Source organism: Melanerpes formicivorus, unplaced genomic scaffold (assembly GCF_026170545.1).
Source record: "Melanerpes formicivorus ecotype bairdi unplaced genomic scaffold, bMelFor1.0.p_v2 SCAF_59, whole genome shotgun sequence".
NCBI lineage: Eukaryota > Metazoa > Chordata > Aves > Piciformes > Picidae > Melanerpes > Melanerpes formicivorus.
Window position 1 is genome coordinate 800693 of NW_027142411.1, and position 21092 is coordinate 821784.

Here is a 21092-nt window from a genome sequence, read left to right on the forward strand (position 1 = left end):
AAAAGTCAGAATGCTTTACAAATAATTCAGAGTGGAAGTAAATAATTATCTTTTGTGATTTTTTTCTACAGCAGGAACCTTGAAGGCCTTTTCAAATGCAAAACTCACATTTTAGAAGTGCTTTAAAGTCTCAAGTCACTCACCAGGAGCTGAAACCTAGAACCCATCAAGCACTTTCTATTTTAAATGGTAAGCCTAAGGTAAGATAAACCTAAGGGCTTACCCTGCAAAGGTATCAGCCCATTCCTTTTACTTCATTATATGAAGAAAGATAAAAATCATCTTTTTCTTCCCCCTAAACTGTAAGAAGTTCATTAGATATGTTTTCAATGTTCCTATGCTTTTCTATGTAAGTTGTTATATACACAGGGGAAAGTTGTAAAAGTACCGATGGAGGTTGAAGAAATGAGTTGTTAATTTATTCCTTAGTGAGGTATCATTTGAATCCTTTGGAATTGAACTAAGTCAATTCCCAAGTCTTCCTATATGGCTTGTTCTAGCCTGGTCAGTCCCTGAGCAGTAGAATAATAATTAGAGAGCTCTGCTTGCACAGGATCATCTTCCCCTTTTGAATAACTTCTTCTTCTTGCTAGGGTCTGATTGTTGATCTTGCCCTTGTTTTCCATTTTACATTTCACACAAGCAATTAGGAGGCTATCAGAATTGTTCTTGCTGGACAGCTCCCTCCTCTCTCCTCCTCCCCACAAAAAAAAAGGATGTTTTCATTAATAGCAGTTCCAGAAAACTGCTCTGCCATGCTCATTTTTATTTGCTTCCACTGGCAATCAAAGAGCCATGCTTGTGAGCAAAAGAACATTCTAATATCCCCATCATCTTTTCACCTTCCCTTTCAAATTGAGAAGGGTATGTCTCTTCATTTCTCTGTTGTGTTCAGCTATGCTTTTACAAGAGTGGGCTGTGAAACCAGAACTCCCACTGACAGAGGATCAGAGGCAGGTTTAAGATTTTAGAGGTGGTTCTGAAGTCCTGAGGAATCCTTCAAAAGCTGTATGCTTTTAGCTGTGCTGAATTGCTACTGTCTTCAGATCTAATCTTTCCAGCAGTTGATTTTCCCTTTATGCTGTGTGACCAGCCTTGTCCCATAGGAGAAATTATAGTTCTGGCTTTCCTAAAATTCTGTAATTCTTATTCCCACAGTGGCACAAAAATGGGTCACACTTTGAATCCTGTTTACATTAGCTTCACAAACACATCCATTGCTTTTATCATGCAGATGGCTGTATGTAAGAAAACATATTTGTTAGATGTAAATTGTAGCTGCTTGGGGTCTCTGTCTCTATGTAATATCGAGCCTAATGTCACCACAGGACAACATTTATGTTTTCATTTAAAAATAAAGTAAGCAGATGGGACTTCTCTCATCCATAGAGTAGCAAATTAAAAACAAAAGTAACAATTTTTTTAATGTTGTACTCTGCTGGGATGAGAGTTTGGCATTATGACATCTGGTCTAATTGGAGTATTCCAGTAGCTACTGTATAGCACTTTTGAAAACACTGAAACTAAGCCTACTAATACCATTTTTGCATAATCCCTGTGACCAGGCTCACAGACAGTCCCTCCCCAGCTCTTCTATAGCCCCTTCAGGTACCGGAAGGCTGCTCTGAGGTCTCCCCAAAGCCTTCTCTTCTCCAGTCTGAACAGCCCCAACTGTTCCAGCCTGTCCCCATAGGGGAGGTGCCCCAGCCCTGTGACCATCTTCATGGCCTCCCCTGGACCCACTCCAACAGTTTCATATCCTCCTGAAATGGGCAGACTGCAGTTTCCAGCAAATAATGACTTTTGCTCTGCTATGGAATAGAAGAGTTCTCATTTGTATGTCATTGACTCTAATCTGGTTGAAAAATTATCCACTGGGAACTGCTGGATCTCAGACCGAACACTGGTAAGAAAATCATGACAGGCTTCTCATTCCAAGGGAAAGAAATCTTAGCCGATACATGAGTGGCTGAATTTTGAAGAGCTGAGCTCCATTCCTTGCTTGACTGCTGGCTGAAGTGCTGGGAAGTCACAGCTCTGCTGTTTCCACAAAATACCTGAGCTTCTCCACCTGCAACAAAGGAAGAAGCTCACAGTTGTACTATTTCTGACTGCTATTTATATGATGCTTGGGAAAAAAACCCTAAGAGTAGTGTCATTTGTTTCTTCCAGTAAGTAACTGGTTCAGCTGATAGAGAATGCCTTTGCCTCTTGTCTTTTAGGTTTCAGCTTGGAACTGAGAGTGACAAGTGCTGAGGTCAGTAGGAATGCAGAGACCTTCCAGACATGATGGATCTCTTCCAGCTTCAGCAAGGTACACACCGCTAACCTCTTCCTGAGTACTAAAGGTACTCCAAAAGGAGACATTCTCTTAGACTTTTCAGGAAAACACTTTTGGCAAATCTAGCCAAAACACAAGTTCTTTTATATCCCTACATGACTACTTTTAGGGCAAATTAACACTCTATCAGCCTGGAGGGGAAGCTCCTTTGTTCAGTAAGATTGCAGGAGAGGTAAGTAGAAGGCTTGTGGTTAATAAGTCAAGAGAGGTTCTCCTCCTGCTCTGCCCTGGTGAGGCCACATCTGCAATATTGTGTCCAGTTCTGGGCCTCTCAGTTCCAGAAGGACCTCAGAGAACTGCTTGAAAAAGTCCACTGCAGAGCCACAAAGATGATGAAGGCAGTGGAACATCTCCCTTACGAGGAAAGGCTGAGGGATCTGGGTCTCTTTACCTGGGAGAAAGGGAAACTGAGATGTGGCCTCATTCATGTCTATAAAGATATCAAGGGTGAGTGTCAGAAGGATGGAGCCAGGCTCTGCTCAATGATGTCCAGTGATAGGACAGGGGGCAATGGGTGCAAGCTGAAGCAGAGGAGGTTCCACATGAAGGTAAGGAAAAACTTTTTCACTGTGAGGGTGACAAAGCCCTGGAACAGGCTGCCCAGGGAGGTTGTGGAGTCTCCTTTTGTGGAGACACTCAAAACCCACCTGGATGCATTCCTATATGATCTAGTCTAGGTAGCTCTGCTCTAGCAGTGGAGGTGGACTGGATGATCTTTTGAGGTCTTTCCCAACCCCTAATATTCTGTGAAGGCTTCATAAGCATTCAACTTCTGCTTCTAGCTAAAGAGAATGAACAGTAATTCTAAGTGATATGAGAAACAGCAAGCCTTGTGTTTATTCAAAGGTTATGCAATTGCTTCAGTTGATATTTTTGCTCTGTGACAGTAATAATACAATATTCATAATACTGTGCCATTATAAGTATAATATAAATAATATTGTCAGAGCTGATATTTTAGGGAACTGCTATGAGAGAAGGAAAAAAAAAAACCCCAACCTTCTTTGTTCTTAAGTGTCACATAAAATTGCTGTGCAAGAGGAAGTACAATTAATACATACACTCTATAAACTTATGGGGCTAATCCCATATACATAGTGGCTCTGGAACTGGACCTCTGTGCAAGGCAACATCAGAATTTATGCAATTAAAGAATTTAGACTTTAATATGGAAAACAAACTTTCCTCCTGATTCAGCCCTCTTGCCTGTTTCCTCTTCTACCCTCATTTAGCTCAGTAGCTAAACTACTCACAGTGAGGTAGGGTACTTCAGTTCACAGCTTCTTCTATTCAGGGAATTGAAATTCAAATTTAAATCCTTATCTGTCTTTCTGGAGAGTGCTTCATCACCACTGTATGTTACACCATGTGTGTACCTCAGGTTTTTTTATGGAAGCAGTTTATTTTGCATGAGATACTAATTTGGAGCAGATGCATTCCTTTACAGTCTAATCTTACGCCTAGGACACTTTCCCTGGGAGGGAGAAAAAAAATCTAGGTTCAGTTTCCCTAAAGCATGAGAAGTAATTCTAAACAAGACCTCTGGTACTCTGAGATCTGCTTATAAAGGGTTACCACCAATTATCACTCTTGCATTCTGCTACTACCACTTTTTCTCATGGAATTGAAAATTAGTATTTTGTGCTGGAACAGTTCTGTTCTTTAGTAACAATGGAGAAATAATCTTTGGTCCTTGCAAGTAGCATTCCCATGTGGGCTCCAGAAATGTGTTTTATTGCCTTTATGGCAAGAACTAATTGTGAGAAAGGCTCTTCTGTTTGCCTCCTATGAATCTCAACCTTGACCTAGAGAGTCTATCCTCACTGTTGCGTGAGGGGCAATTAAACTTCTGTGAAGCAAAACCTCCCAATCATAGCAGAAGATTTCAAGGGTATCAGAGCTTGAACCTCCAACCTCTCTTTTCTTTTTTTTTTTCCCTTTAAATGTGCCAAGCTGCCTCACATTAATTTGAATCAACTGAGAATAACAGCACTAGGTTTGAGGAACTGGGAAGCTTCCTTAATCTGTTTTGGGCTGTTGTTAGGGTGTTTTGTTGTTGTTGTTGCAGGGAGAGCAGGTTTCCAAAAGAAGGAAGACACAGATGTCCAAAGTGAGATGTGAGGCTCAGACACTGAACTGAGGTAGGGTGGTGTAAGTGTGCCCCAGCTGAATCGTGGGGCTGTTAGTAACGGCTTGTGTGCTCACTAATAGCCTTCCCTGCTTTGGAGCTAATACAGCTTAGGGGAGAGCTCAGAGTAAGTCTCGTCCATTCTACCTGGGGAGCAGGGCACACACATGAACTGGTCTGTGATGGCAGCTCAGCTGATGAGATGTAATGTAGGAAGCTTCTGTTGCTAAGTGGTTAACGCACTGAGCATTGCTGTCCTTTCCCAGACTCTAAGGAGGTGGGAAGTGTATTCAACCATGGCACATCCTGTGAAACAAATCATGGTGAGATAGCTCTCTCTTTTCTTAGAGAAAGCAAAGATGTTTTTAAAATTCCAGTGGATCCATGGATCCCCAGATTCACACAGTGCATGAAGGAGGACAACGTAAAAGCTCTGATGTGCTATGTTTTGTCGGTAGCGTCTTACCGCAATGAAAGTTTGCTTCTTCAAGAAATAGGTATGATTGGTTTGCTGAGATTTCTGCTTAAATAGGCCTTGGTTTCTTCTATACACAAATGAAATGCATCCAGCGACCCTTTTCATCTTACATCCTTGAAAATGAGTAAGTTTATAGCAGGAAAAGGGGGCCTTGCTGCTGAAAATGAGAGGTGACTCAGCTTACCATTTTCCTGGTGAAATCAGTGCTTCTGTAATGCTGGATCCCAGGGTTTTGCCATTTTGCATGGATCTCATTCACCCTGATTCCCAGGAGAGCCTTTCTGAAATGCTGCTATGGAGTAACATGCTCGCCAGTATGAAGGGAATAGAGGAGGAGTAACCTTTGCTGCTCTGGTAAAATGCAGAATGACATAAACCATCCAATTCAGCCTCCTTTAGGGTGTTTAAGACACAGAACTCATTTTTCTAGATGAAAAGCAGACAGTGACACTGCCAGCAGCAACTGTGTCAGCTCAGGTTCTCCCAGCAGGAGGGACATACAGCGTGGCTGAGAGGGTAACACAACAGATGCCACAATCGGAAGTGCTCATTTAGAGCCCACATTTCGCTACATTAAATGAGACGTCAGGCATGGAAAAGTTAACAGGGACTCTTCAAAGCATAACAAATGCAACTGATCAATAATGAAAAACTCACAACAATTACGATCTGTTCAAACTGGGGGTCCCAGCTTGCATCCAGAGCATCCATATCTAGGTGTGGAAGAATAACGAGTGGCTTGGTTTGGTAACTTCAGCACAAAAACGCTCCTGAGAAAAACTATAACGAGAACACAAGGGAAACCTTTTGAGCGGAAAAACCTTTTCCCTCCTCCCAGAATGCCTTAATAAAAGACATCATTACATTTTATGCCACATTACTTAATCAAAATGTTTTATATGCTATTTTATATTTATTTTATTCTGTCTGTTTTAAAGGGGGGGGGGGGGGGGGGAATTACACCTAGCTGATGTTACAGGATAGAATGTGCATCTGAATTAGAAATTAATTTTAGTGAAAGGCAAAGTATTTAGAGACCAGAGCTAGTATGAATTTCCAACATGACTGCCTTATAGTGGTTAAGATCAAGTAAAATAAAACCAATCACATTTCCTCAAAGTAATCTTGATATATTTGGATATTCCTCAAGCCTTTAAAATAACAGTGGTGGCTACTGATAAATGTAGTGTTTTCCCAGAACTTAGTTATTATTAGAATGGCTCTGTGAACAAAGCTGGTTTGGTTAACTGGGGACCAATTAGCAAAGCAGCTGCAGCCGTGATCTGCAGATCATCAAAACACTGATTAAGTGACCTGCTTTTCTGTATAAAGGAATTATCATTTCCACTGCCTACTGGAGAAAGAAGAATTTACCTATAAACCCTACCTAGTATTTAAAGGAAGGGAAAATATGTGACTTGCTAACTGTAGGTAGGGGGAAGCTATTTAATTTTCCCCTGTTACAGTCCATCATTACATATTATTGTATGTGTTCTATCCTACTAACTCTTAGTGGAATTTCAGTGGCATCACTGGTTGTGACTCACTTGGAAATGTGGCATGGGCTACTTACCTGCACTAGAAAAATGCAGATATCTACAGCATACATACAGCATACATACATACAGCAACAAGGCTAAAAGATAGGGAAAGGTCCAGGGTCCTGCATTTCCTAATGGTATATTTTGCAATATTAAGCTTCTGCTTTTTAATGAGAACCAAACTAGGGAGCATGCGATTCACTCCACTGACAGATGAAGAACTGCATTTAGTCTTTTGTTTTCTCCTGACTGCTGTTTCTACACTCATGCCTTCTCTTTTACTTTGAACTCTTAGATGAAATCAGTTTAAGTCTCTCAGATGTTTTTCCATCAAGCAGTTACCTGATGGCAGTCTCGTCATCTTGGTATCAGCCTTAGATGTGGCTTGAATAGTACACAGCTCTGCACAGGGAGTTTCACTATGTGGAGTGCCAGAAGAGAGATGCAAATAGCTTGAGATGGCCCATGATGAAGATTACAAGTAGCACTTAAATGTCATTGTTTCCATGACCTGTTTCATTTCATGAGTGCACTGGGGTTAAAAATACTGTTCTGTCTGCCGCACAGTGTGTTTCTCATTGGGAAAGACTTTATCTGTCAGAGAGAGAGAACTATAGACAAATATAGCTAGATTAGATGTGCCAAGGCTGACTTCCACAGAGACATGCTTTGTGCAGCTCCTTCTGCATGGAGCTCACCTGGTAAATCTGTTGTTTTCAGACCACCAGAGTCCCTGGGTGAGCCTCAGCTGTGGCAACGTTTAGGATGCATGCACAGCTATCCTGGGTCCTGCATGGGAAATTCTGCTAATTGGGTAAACCCACTCTAGTGTACAGGCACCAACTGGCAGACACAACTTTCACAATCAGAGATCCTCATTTTCAAATGTAACTAACAATTTGTGACAATAAAGCAGCAACAGGAGCCAAGATGCTGGCACATCTTGTTGTCACCTCTCAAGCACAGTAACTAAAATTTGCATTTGTTTCTTTTCCAAAGGCAGTTACTTAGTTATAAAGTAGGCATTTAATGGATGTGGTTTCTTTGGCAGGATTTTATTTTTAAGCCAAAGTCTCTCAAGAGTTTAGTGTTGTCTTTCTTAAGAAAAGAACCTGAATAGTATTTAATTAATACTGTACCAAAGCGCAGGAATGTCCTCCTAGACACAGATTAGAGATTAGAACGGTCTCAGAAAGGGTAAATACAGAAAAGTGATGGAAGGATGCACAATGAGGAGTTACACAGACATGGGAAAATCAAAATTCTTGTTTAAACTTTCTGATGATGACAAAGTGCACCTCAAAGCCACCAAAATAGCTCATCAGTGTATAGCCCACTCTGCTGTCGTTCATGATATGGTGTCCTGGTTAAACAGCTACATCTGCATCTCCCTTGGCCAGTGCATTTCCCTGGCTTGTAAGGCTCCTTTGAGGCAAATTTACAGTAGTTCTTTTTTTTTTTCATTTTTAGAGCAGGCCCTGGGCTATGATACACAGGAGATCAATCACTCTTACCTTGGAGGATAAACTCCACAAAGAAGCTTGTGCATGAGGAGAGTTGATACCAGAATAACATTTTTAGAAGAAAAGTATTCTGCTTTTGGCATTTGGCTGTGGGCATGAAGCTTTAAAGACAACAAGAAAAGAAAAAAAGGACAGTGAATTGTAGGGGAGATTTTTAAACACTGGGTTCAGCATTGGTAGGGAGCAGGTAGACTAAGTAGGGGTGGGTTTTTCAGATACACTGACCTCATGGTCCTGGTTCCTCTACAACAAACTTCCCAAGGAGAGCCAACAGGCAGATGAAGAAACATTAACGTGAGCTGGCACTTTCCTGCAGCCCTGTGTTGCACCGTGGAGGATGCTAGTTCAAGCTCCAAACGGCTTATTGCTGTGGTAGCACAGAGCTAGCTCTGAGCTAAGACCATCTGCCTCTCAGCAGCACACATTAGGCAGCCCAGCACCATGTTGATGTAAACATACTGCTTTTGGTTCTGGAAGCAGCTCCAACAAAGCTGCTCAGTGCTCCACTGTGCAGCAACTGGCCCTCTCTGTCACAAAACCCACCTACTTTAAATCTCGATACTTTCTCTCTGTTTGTTGTCTTTTTTGTTTAGTTGTGTGTCTGGGGGAGTCCTTAGTCATTTCTTGCCAGAGCAAGTTTCTTAGGCTGTCTGGAAAAGGAAGTAGAGTCGTTAAATCTAGTACTGCCGGCGTTGTTTCTTAACAGCTTCTAAGTGTCACTTGATGGATGGCTGTCTGAAATTATATCCTTCTTCCTGCTGATATTCCCAACCAAACCCAAGCGATACAAAATGTCTCGGAATCCCAGCAACCATCTATGAGTGGTAAATTATTACATGACACTCCATATCTTTTGCAGTCATCTACAGCACGCTAATCCCTTGTAGCATTTGAAAAGCAGTAGGCAGAGTATGAAGAATAGTTTCATAGTTTCATTCAGGGTTGGAAGGGATCACAAGGATCATCTAGTTCCAACCCCCCTGCTATGGGCAGGGACACCCCACACTAGATCAGGCTGGCCAGAGCCTCATCCAGCCTGCTTTTAAACACCTCCAGGGACAGGGCCTCGACCACCTCCCTGGACAACACATTCCAGGGTTTCACCACTCTCATGGTGAAGAACCTCCTCCTCACATCTAGCCTGAATCTCCCCACCTCCAGCTTCATTCCATTCCCCCTAGTCCTATCACTACCTGAGATCCTGAGAAGTCCTTCCCCAGCCTTCCTGTAGGCCCCCTTCAGATACTGGAAGGCCACAATTAGGTCACCTCGGAGCCTTCTCTTCTGCAGACTGAACAGCCCCAACTCCTTCAGTCTGTCCTCATAGGAGAGGTGCTCCAGCCCTCTGATCATCCTTGTGGCCCTTCTCTGGACACATTCCAGCACCTCCACATCCCTGTTGTAATAGGGGCTCCAGAACTGGACACAGCATTTTTGTTGGGTATGAGAGAAAGGGAAAGAGACTTTGCAATCATGTCAGATTAGAATGAAATTTGCCCTCTCTGTGGATTATTTGGCCCCATGATGGACCAGGTGACCTCTTTAAAGTCCTTTTGGGTTTAAGGGTTTGCCCATGCCCTTTGTGTCCCAGCCATCCCCACCATGGTTTCTGTAGTAAAAAGGTTTATGAAAATTTTTGTGAAGCATCTGTTAGCATCCACTGCCAAAGGTAGCATAATGCAGAAGATGAACTACAGGTTCAACTAGCTAAGCCAATTCCTATCATCTTTTTTGGCCATTTAATAAAACAAAGAATTGGAGAAGTCATTTGGAAATATCCTAGAGACCAAGACAACAATTAATTTTAAAAATAAAGCTGGAATTTTACGAGGATAATTCATACAAAATATTCTATAGGCAGAAGCTGCTCTATTTCATTCAGCTTCTGGAGGAAAATAATTATACTCTTTACAATTTGAAGTGCATTTGTATTCCTTCCAAATAGTCCTATTACGACAAATGAAGTACTTACTATACATCTTTTTCCTGCTGCTTTTCAACTTAAATTTAATTTTCACATAGATTTATTTAAAACAGTTCTCAATGTGACTCAGCCAAATGATGAATTTATGGAAGGTTTAGTAAATGTGTAATCTGGTTGAGGTTAAAAATGGCTGCTTTGTAATTCTGTGCCTAAATGAAATTACCCACTGTAGTCAGCTATTGTGCATCCATTTAAAGCCCATTTCTGGAGGCACATATTCAGTCTTTAATGGAAGGAAAGCATAGTGCAAATATGTTGCTAACAGATAATTTATATATACATAAACGGCATTAGTGTTAAGTCAATGCTTTAATTTCTTTGTTCTCTGAGCCTGCTTGAGCAGTTAGTGCATATATCTGTGTGTATGCATTTTGTATATGCAGAGCATTCACTCTACATACTGATGATGTCTTACTTTTTAATTGCTCATAGCAGAGCACTGTCTCTGTCCATAGAGAAATAGTTTAAACTTAAGAAGAAAAGTTAAATCAAATCAATGTTGCAGAGCATAGAAATATTTGTAAGAAGATCTCACTGCAGAAAAGGTTTGTGACTTGTATTGATAATAGAACAGACCATGTGAGAACTTTGCCCTGGGCAAAGTGATTCTGGTTTTTATCCATTGTTGGCACAAAATCAGCAGTTGTACCACAGTTAGGCCTAAAATCAGCCTATCTCTGACAAGGAAAGCTTGAGTTCAGTATGAGATGTTTACAAGTGTACTGCTTTTAAGAGGAGGCCCCAACATTTTCTGAGAGAAATTGTCAGCAAGGTCTCCATTGAGCACGAAGGAAACTCAACTCACTACTTCTTATTCCAGAGTTTTGACCAAGTTATCTACACCAAGTTAAGTCAGGATAAAGTTCATTTCTCCCACCCAGATACACAGAAATTGAGCTAATAACTTACCTGTCCATATCCACACAACTATGTGACTAACCCAATCCCCACTGCATGGAATTTGTGAGAAAACTTCCATCTTTGTCTCAGTTGTGGCTGAGGCCGGTGTTTTCTACTGCTGTAGTATTTTACACTGCTTCTCCAGTAATGTCCTGATGCATACAGAGAGATTTCCATCACTCTGCAACAACTGCACTTACACAGAGGCAATTCCACATCCTCAGCAATACCTAGGCTCCTGCAGTCAGACTGTTCTCTGGTTTGCACTGCAGCCCACCCAGCAGACAAATCAGACCTCAGCTGTGTTAAATTACTCAGTGAGACTACTTTATTCTTTCTTTAAACAATACCCCCAAAAAATCACAAACCGATTCATCTTCTTTTCCCACTGTTTTAGTTTTTGATGTTAAAAGGCAGCAGGACAAGGAGACAGGCTTACAGTGGAATAATGAAAGGCAAGTGAGTGACTGTGCTGGGCACACATCTCGCTGGCCTTCAGCCCACAGCACCTGAAGGGAAAGGCAGCAGAGCTCACCTAGCTTTCACTGAGGGCTTATTTAGCCTGCCTTTCACTGCCTTTCAGGGAGAATGCTGAACCCTGTCTGTTATCACAGGCTGATTAACTCAATTTAAACTCATACCCTGCTTCACCCTAAAATAACTTCTTCATAGCTGTGATGTTACTTCTTGATAGAGAATTAATGGAGTGCAGCAAGTAGTCAGATATTGATTATAAAGACTCATTTTTCATTGCTAGTATCTCCTGCCTACTATTAAGCTATACAGCACAGTAAAGTCTGGAATTTAAAACAGTACCAGGACAATTTGCTTCATGTTGCTTTGCTCACTTTAAAGCAGAGAGAATGCACTGATAAAAAGCTAAAGGTTTTGATTTGAGACTTATCCATGGGTTTTAACCACACCCTATTTTTCTGTGGTGCCCAATGACAGGACAAGAGGTAACTGGCTCAAACAAGTTCCATCTGAACATGAGGAGGAACTTTATTACTTTGAGGGTGGTGGAGCCCTGAACAGGCTGTCCAGAGGGGTGGTGGAGTCTCCATCTCTGGAGTCATTTGAGATCTGTCTGGACACCATCCTGTGCAGCCTGCTCAAGGGCAACCTGCTCTTGCAGGGGAGCTGGACTAAATAATCTCCCTTGCAACCCCTACCATTCTGTGAGTCTGTGGCTGCTGTCCATCAGAAGAATGGCTTTATGTCACACAACCCATGTTCCCTGAGCAATGGTACAATGATAGATGGAGTTCTAATAGTTTAACTACTGGCTTGCTCAAATTTGGTTAGGTTCCCAACACAGCAGTACAATGGGCTGCTTCCTTTGGAGAATTTTATACTCACAATGTACAGTTCCAAAATAAAACTGAAGTCTGGACTTGTATGAAAGCCGCCAGAGTTCCTGGATTCTTCAAAAGGATCATAAAATCTTTGAAGTTGATAACACCTTCTGTTTTGTCTTCTGTACTCAGTGAAATGGAAGTCAGAGAAGGCATTTGGGTTTTGTTATTTTGAAATGAGCCAGTGAAAAGCGTCTGCCATAGACAAAGCTTATGAATAAATGAATGCAACTGACAAAGAAGTTAATGATCACATGGCCTGAGCCCAAATTCTTGATCAATGAATCATGTAGGCTGCTTTGTTTAGGCTTTGGCAAATCAATACTCCATTTTGTTAAACAAGTACAATAGATTTTCCTGGGGGGGGGGGTAGGGGGCAGGGGCTGGATTAATTTTTAAATATAAAGTGTCAGGCAAAGAAAATCTGCAAAGGTGTAATTATTTGGATTGGTATTAAATGAAGTGGGATTGGTAAACAAGAGGACCCTCTCCATTTTGTTCTCCCTCTGAGCTTGTAGCATCCAGAACATGAGCAGTTTTTCCATTTATTGTATCATGTTGAAGTTTTATTTGATTCATGTGGCTATGTTGGCCCTTGGTGACCTGCCAGGCCAGCAGCAGGCAAAGCAACTCCAGTGTGTATTCTGTTGGATTTTTATGGCAGAAAACACAAAAGATTCCTGAATGGATTTAGGTACGTAATGATGAAGCTAGACCCTGCTCAAGTGCTAAGAAACAAGTGCAGGCTTTATGGTAGAAAGTTTTCATCCAACAGTCAGGCTATATCAATTCCATAGGAAGAAAATTAATGATTAATGTGGGTTGCTGACAGTGGGTGAAAATGGTACCTGGTTTTCAAGGTAACTTGATTGGCTTTTGAAAATTACTCCTGCAATATTGGCTGTATTAAAGGTGTGAATATTAGGTTGTCTTTCGATTCTTGCCTCCCACAGCACATGCAGAATGGATGGAGCAGTCTAGGCCATTCACTCTTGCTGAGAGGCAGTGGAATCCTGCTCTCCAGTTTACATTCTGCTGAAGTCATTCTGTAGATCACACCAAACAGCTATGTGCACTTTGAATGCCATCCTCAGAATCCCTCATTCTGGCCTCAAAATGTTATGTCAGACCTGGTGCCACAAAGCACATGAGTATTGCTGAGCTTGCACATGTCCTTTTGATACAGCAAACTACTGAAATTCCTGGCTCTAGGGCTCAATGAGCAAAACCCCTCTGACTTGGGAAGAGAACAGAAAGCTTCTAGCCTCATCTAGAAAATGACAGCATCCTACACTTGATACTGCCTGAGCAATATTCCTGAAACATCACTCCTAGACAGATCTAAGTAGAGACAAAATGCCAAATCTGATTACGTAGATCAAAGCAGTCTGCTTCTACAGAGCTCCCAGTACTCACTGCTCATACTGTAAAATCAGATTTGTGGCTAAGTGGAATTTTTCATCATCTTAGCAATTTGTTTTGGGTACTTAACAGTGAATTCAGGGGCCTAAAACTTTGGTCTTCTAAGAATTAAAAATCCCTGTTGCCCAAATTCCCAGAGTTATTTATTACCTTCAGCAGTATATCTGGTTAAAAAAGGGTGTTCAGAACCAACTTCCAGCAGGGCAAACAACCAGTACTGAGATATGGATAAGAAATGACCCTTTCCCTAGCTCTGTTGGTCACGAGTCTTTCATCAAGCTTAAATATGCAAATACTGCCCTGGCAGAAAAATGGCACTGTGACTTTAGTAAGAAAGCTGAACAAGAAACTGCAGTCTGAACTATGAATTAAGCATTCTGTATGGCCACCACATTGAGCCAGTGAAAGAAAAGAAACCAACTGTTCTGCAAAAGATAAATTATTATTCCATAAAATGGTTTATGTTCCCTTGGCTATTTGTAGTGAGTGATTGAAAGTCAGGTAGAGGACAAAAGCTATTGAACAGATCACTGGGGACTCTTCAGGTTTGGTCTGTTGAAAAAAATCTTCGTGAACAGATCAGAAAAGTCTGTACAGAATAGGACAAAATGTAGCAAAATAGAACAAATCCAAATCAAGGATTATGCCTTATGAGGATGTGCAAGCTTAAAGATTGTTAGAGGAAATCAGCTTGGCGGTTTATCATTTTGAAGCCTGAACCAGGTTGCTGGACTGCTTAACAATTACTCATTCATTAAAAGAGAATACAGAAGAAGAAAGTGCCAGTAAGTCAAAAGTAAGCTTATTCAAAAAAATACAGTGTGAATTGATAGTCTCAGGCTGAGCCCACCCACAAGCAAACACTCTTTCCACTTAAACAGAAACTAAGGTCTCATAACGCTTTTTAAAGGCATAATTTCCTATTCTAACATTCTGTGGATTAAGAGGTTGTTGAGGGTCTTTTTGCAATCCAAGTAGGCTTGATATTAACAGTGGCAGAGTTAGTTATTGTCTTTACCAACTTGGGATCAAATGTCCTAATGAAAACCAACAGTATTTCCCTATTACATCTCTGAAGGAAAGAACAAATACGTAGATAAAATGATCATGTTTTCACAAGTGATTAGCACTGCAGAAATAACTTTGAGCAGAATCAGTGGGATTTTTCTTTAAACAGCATTTCACTTTCACTTGTCTACAGATATTTTCATTGGGGTATTTTTTTTTTATGCAGCAATACCAGATCACAGCCCTGTTTCAGACTGATCCAGGCCATTTACATCACCTCCATAATTAGAAGATGCAGTCTTAGTCATTCACTTAGGACAGACTCAAGCACAGTGTGTTGTGGTTGCTGGAAACTCAGAACACAAATTTCCCCAGGACCGCTTCAGTGATTAGTAGGTAGAAAAATGTTTTGTATTTAAGAACACAATGAAGTGTCAGAGATTTCCATAAAGAAAACACTAAGTCATACAGGAAACAGATCTAAAGTTCAATATGTATGGAACTTCAATTAAAAAAAGCCTGCTTTTGTTAATAGTTTGCATGGTAAGCTGAAATGTCTCACAAGTTTTGTTTGCTGTAAGCTCAATGCATCAATGTGATAAAATGTTTTAAAGCATATGTAAGTACAACAAATCAATGAGCCTCTTTTGACCTGATGCAATATTCCTCCTTGCACAGGTCTCCACTCAAGGTTGAGTATGTCCCCGACCAGGATTTCTGTAATCTACTACAATAGAAAGATAATCTGTCATTAAAACTTCTGTAGCACGTTAGAGAAAGTCAGAAGCAGCACAAGGTTTTGTTGCATGTTTTACCAAAACTTCTTAAAGGTGATCAGGAAGTGAGTGCAGTGTAAATTTCTGTGGTGTTTTCAAAGCAGGTAGCAGCCATTTCTTCTGGCACTAGTACTGCCAGTACAGGGTTTACAGTGCTCAGACCTGAGGAGCTTCATTGCACGTTACTGCATTTAACATGCTTGTTCTTATATAGACACAAAGACCAGCACAGGATAATAGAATTGCTTCAATTGGAAAAGACCTCGAAGGTGATTGAGTCTAACTGTCAACCCAAGACCACCACATGTCCCAAAATCCTATGTCCTCACGTTTCTTGAACACTTCCAGGGACTGTGCCTTTACCCACCTCTCTGGGCAGCCTGTTCCAATGCCTGACCACTACTTCAGTAACGATTTTCTTCCCAATATCCAAGCTAAACCACCTGTGTAATCCAGTAGATAAAACATTATGCTGGGAACTGTGGGTTCAAGTCATTGCACTCAAAGAAATAAACCAAGATTAATCTCCTCTTTCTTAAGTAACTGTACAAAAAGTCACTGTCTGGCCTGAGCCCTAAAGGCAATAAAAAAGGCATTGCATGCTGTGGGGTAGGTCTAGAGAAAAGGGACAGAGAAATGTAAAAGAAATAACAGTGTAAACAAAAACTGCTTTCAGAGTAAATGCAGCAAAATACAATGCACTCAAGTAGTCTTTGTGACAGTGTGGAGTAGGAGCTGCAGAAGGCCAGAGAGCGAGAGAGAAAGAGAAGGAAATCTCCTGCTCAGAGAAAGCTGGAAATGTAATAGAAAGCAAGTTGGCTGCCTCTATCCCCAAGACAGAGATTTCACTCATCATTGTTACAGAATGAAAAATTTAAGAAAGCCCCAAGAGAAGAATTTTCTTATTTTATTCAAACGAAGCTTCCATCTGAAGGCACATATGCCACCATATGGGATCCATTTCAGGCATTCATTAGGAGAAGAATAATTAGTCTAGCATCATACCAGAAAGAAAGGAAGAGGCCCAGAGGATAATTACTTTAGAAACAGAAATAAAAGACCTTGAAACTAAATTTGCTAGGGACAAGTCTAGGAAAAATGAAAAAAACACAAACTTATTTATGGGAATTTTGAATTCAGTTATCAAGGAGAAGAGGAAAGGGAACATGCCCACAACAGGATTATTTTTAGCTTGGGGAGAAGCTGGTACACTATTGTTTTCATGATTACAGAAAACATATTCCAGCCATTCAGCACAAGCAAGAAATCTCTTCTCTAGCACAAAGAGTTGAAACACTTCCACATTTTACTAGGAAGACCTGCACTGTGTGTCCTCTCTCTTTGCAAATGCACCATTAGTAGTGCTACTGGCCATAGGCTTCAAATGCAGCTGTGACCCTTTAGAGGCTGTCAAGAGGGATTACTCTTTTGTAGGGCTTACTATGAGACAACCTGCAAGGAAAAGAAATCTCTGTATTATGTAAATAAAGCACAGACTGAATAAGAGGAGAACAGAGAGGACTCAAAAATATGTCAGCTTTAGGGATTTTTCCATGGGCGATTAAACAGACTGAGGCAGTGCTCTCTAAACATCAACTTAATCCTAACCACGCATTTAGCCGACGTAGCTCAGCTTCACCTTCTGGAAGGTAACAGACACATCACATCGAATAAAAGACACATTGTATAGTGCACCACAGTCTGTCTCTAAAGCCTCAGGCCCTAAGTAACTAACCCCTAATTAACTGCTGAGTTTGGAGTTTCTGTGCTACTCAAAAGGCCCATGGGAAGTGAACAGTGACAAGATTTGGCCCTTAAAAAAAGCACTGGTGTCCAGATTCCTGCTCTTCCTCCCAGGAAACACCTGATATTCTGCAGCACTGAAATCGTAATGGGAAGTAAAGATTTGTCTAGGTAAAATGCTTTGATTGAGACAGCGGTCAAAGGGACAGTTCTTTGATGTCTGGAGCTCTTTGTATTAAAGAATGAAATGAGATCTCACATCGCTGCGTGTGAAACAGATGGTATGGGTTATGACAGTGGTTCATTCATATTGGGAACACTTGTTACAATGCATTATCTTTTAAAGATACAGATAAAGACATCCAGTATTTTGTGACTCACCTACAGTATAAACAAGATAATTACCTGGTTCACCTGCTAGAGCAGAGAGATCGATTACAGAAGCTAATTAGAGACCTGTTTTAAGCAGATATGAACTCATGGGTTTTTGTTATGGATTCTTCTCCTCTTAACACACCATGGAGAAAACCATAGAACAACAGTGATTAGCCTTATTTCATTTTTATTGCTTCTCCCATTCAGAGTAAAACCACAGAAAGTTAAAAGTGTAGCTAATTTACTTTAGCAAGGCAGCAAATGTAAGTTAATTTCCTTTCTTTAATACTTGGAAAGCTCTGCCAGAGCATTAATGTCAAAGGAAAACAAAGGAAAAATATGTATCCATATGGAATATGAATGCAGCTCATGGTAGCTTGACAAACACTGGCAGAGAAAGCTGTCACATTTGCAAGGAGCTAACAAATACTGGTAGTGAGCATTTGAACTCTGTTATTTGTCCATGTCAGTAGTGCAGCAGATAGCTATACCAGGTTGTGATGTTTGCTGATTTTTCCTTTTCTGGCACTGGAGGACGCTTGCTTCTCCTTTGAGGAGCAGTGATAGAATCATAGTCTTCCTCACTGTTGTTGTTATTCCCAAAAGCAGAACATCTACAGCAGTGGCCATGAATTTCTGACTGCTCAGACTTAAATATGTCCCCTAGCTAAGATCTGCAGTAACCTCCCAGCTCCATGTGACGTGTCATACTCCAGGAGGGATTACTTTAGAATTTGCTCAGTCTGAAAAATTTCACACTGCATCTCCACCCACATGTGGGATGAAAAGACAAATTACTTTAGGGAGGAAGACAGACTTTAATAATTAGTACTTAATTCCCAAATGACCTGCTGTCTGGCTCAAACCACAGTTCTGAGTAGAGCACGCAGGCTTCCAGCCACGGGAATGAAAGAGGCATGACGTATCTTAGCCACCAAACCTGGGCATGCCCTGGCACTGGCATTTGGAAATCCCATGGAGTGAAATGTGGCCTGAATTGCATCCTTGTTAAACACCTGCAGCAGACCTGTAAAAAGACCTTGGTGTTTTAGCCATGAGACTGTAAACTAAAAGCTGCATTAACCAGGAAGAATCTAAGCCCTTCAGGTTTTCACCGAGTCCTTACCAAAGTGCTTGCCTTTGAGAACGCCTGAGTACTGCATGTATCAAGTCATCAGGCACACAGCTCACACCTGCTGGGATATGCATCTTGGCTATTTCATCTCTCACATGCAGGACTAAGGGGGGCATCATTCTAAGACCATGTCTGCTGTATTGGGTTGTACATAAAACATGAAGCTTCCCCTGCTTCCCTTACTCTTCTCCTAAGCATCGACTAGAGCACCAAACTGTACCTCTGTGGCTCCTGGGGCAGAGATTTCATTTTGTAGATGTTCACCTGATCACTGAGTCAGTGGAAAGAGCACAAGCGAGCGGCTGACTCTGATGAGCAGAGCACTAACATGAGCAAGGGAAATATTAGCTCACATTTGCTGCCCCAGTTAATTTTTTAATGCTTTATAGGTTATCTAAATGTAGTACGGTAAATATGGTTAATGTAATATAGCTTAAATGGCTTGGGATGAAATCCTGCCCCAAAAGCTGCTATACCTGATGTTTCAGGCACTCTCACAGGGGACACAAAGCTAATCTACTCCCCCTCTAACCTAAATCCTGGATACTCAGTCTCCAAAACAACTAATGTTCTAAGATGGGTGGCAAAAGCTGCTGCTTCCACCCATCAATGTCAGCTTACCAAGGCAAGATACCAGTCAAAACTCTTAAGAGCAAAAGTGACAAAGGGAAAAATGAGCTTCCTCAAAAGCTCACCCAACAGCAGTACCCACTGAAGGAGTATAGAACATAATTTTTTAGAGACCAGGGTTTATTTAGAGGTCCTTTATCTGATATCAGATAAATGCTGGGTTTTCACCTTAGCTTGTTAAATATCCTATCCAATAATTAATTTAACTAATATGAGACAGCTGTATCATCCCTGAGTAAAGTGATTTGTGTAGATCTAAAAGCAAATGCCCCAGCAGAAGGACAGGGGTGATCATTATTTCAGAGATATATTTTATTTTTCTCCTACTCTTAAGACTTGTGAAATTATTTATTTGACAATCTGAAAATAAAACCTGAGCTGTATTAGCATGTAGGCTGCTCAATCAAAGGAAAAAAAAGAGAGAGGGGATTAATAAATTACATGCTAGAAATGGGAAACAAGATTAGAGATGACATTTTGGCAATGTCTTCTTCACAGTGAAGGAGAAAAAAAATGAAACAAGATTAGTTGGAGAGGAAAAAGGAAGTCAATCAGGAGGAAAAATTAAATTCAGAAAATGTGAGAAAGACTATGAAAAATGGAGGAGCTGATTAGGATAAAGTATGTGATAAAAGTGGCTCCACAGCAAAGAGGGACATCATTGCTATCAAAAGGTAAAATACACTCCATGAATCAGAGGGTTAGACGGTAGACTGGAGAATAATGGGCTGATAGGCACCAGAACACACAGTGGAGAGGATGATAAGAGAGAATCAAGGTGAAAACAATGCACATCACTGGTGCTACAAATGCCAGAGGGAGCTCTCCCAAGGCTGTGTCCCCCTGCTGTCTTACCTCCTCTCTGATGCTGTGGAATCTGGTAAGCTATCCACAATCATACAAGAAACAAGAGTTCCATTTGGACTCACAGATTTAGGCAAGACTGGATTTTCAGCCAGTTTGTTTGTTTTCATGGGTCAACATTGACAGATGATGCTTGCAGTGGCTGTTTGTAACATGTTTCACATGACATGAGAATGTGGGCAGGACAAGCAGGGACTGTCCATGGTATCAATGACAAAGAGAAGTGATCTCTCTGGATTGGATGGAGTCTCAGAAGTTATTTCTCCTTCGATTAACCACATTCCTCCTTCCCCATTATATTTGATAATGAGCAAAACAGATAGGGAGTCTACTGCCACGAGACAATGAGTGGATAGCCTCCTCCCCATTTGCTGGCACTCTGCCATGAGCACAGCTTGATGAAAGGCCAGAGAACCTTGTTCCTTGAGTGTACATTTCAAAGATGGCTTGCTGTCACTGAAAAACATGGTATCTGCATGGAGATCACTGCAGTGCACATCTCGCTTGGAACACAACTCGCATAAAGGAGCAAACTGCAGAGAGCAAAATACGACATGGCTTTGACTGTACCTGAGCTTCATAAGGCTCTGAGGACTTGTCCAAGCAAAGACAAGGATGAACACACTGGCAGTTTAAAAAGCTGCCTCTCAACCTGTTAGACCAGGACAATCATTTGAAACTGATACTAGCTGGTATGACAGGATAAAATTCCTATCTGCCACTATGAAAGTACAGTTTGCATGGCAGGCATATTGTTGAACAAGCTTGGAATTAAGAACAAAAATGCCATAGCTAGAAAAAGGAAATTTTTTTGAGGACAAGTGTACCAGGAGTGTCTATTTGGTCACTCTTCAATGTCAGTTTTAGTCCCTGACTGCCTTGGGCCTCC

At 41.1% G+C, this 21092-nt stretch overlaps 2 long non-coding RNA genes across 4 annotated transcripts in view; one reads left to right on the forward strand and one right to left on the reverse strand.

Moving 5' to 3' along the window:
• LOC137452829 (uncharacterized) overlaps positions 1-21092 on the forward strand; it is a 119602-nt gene that overhangs the window by 13139 nt on the left and 85371 nt on the right. For all 3 annotated transcript variants that reach the window (XR_010990174.1, XR_010990175.1, XR_010990173.1), the window contains exons 5-6: positions 72-200; positions 2223-2314. This is a non-coding gene — a long non-coding RNA (uncharacterized lncRNA). The remainder of the gene's footprint in view (positions 1-71; positions 201-2222; positions 2315-21092) is intronic.
• The window catches only part of LOC137452828 (uncharacterized), a 193718-nt gene that overhangs the window by 7267 nt on the left and 165359 nt on the right, over positions 1-21092 (reverse strand). Inside the window, exon 9 of the long non-coding RNA XR_010990172.1 lies at positions 15333-15407. This is a non-coding gene — a long non-coding RNA (uncharacterized lncRNA). The remainder of the gene's footprint in view (positions 1-15332; positions 15408-21092) is intronic.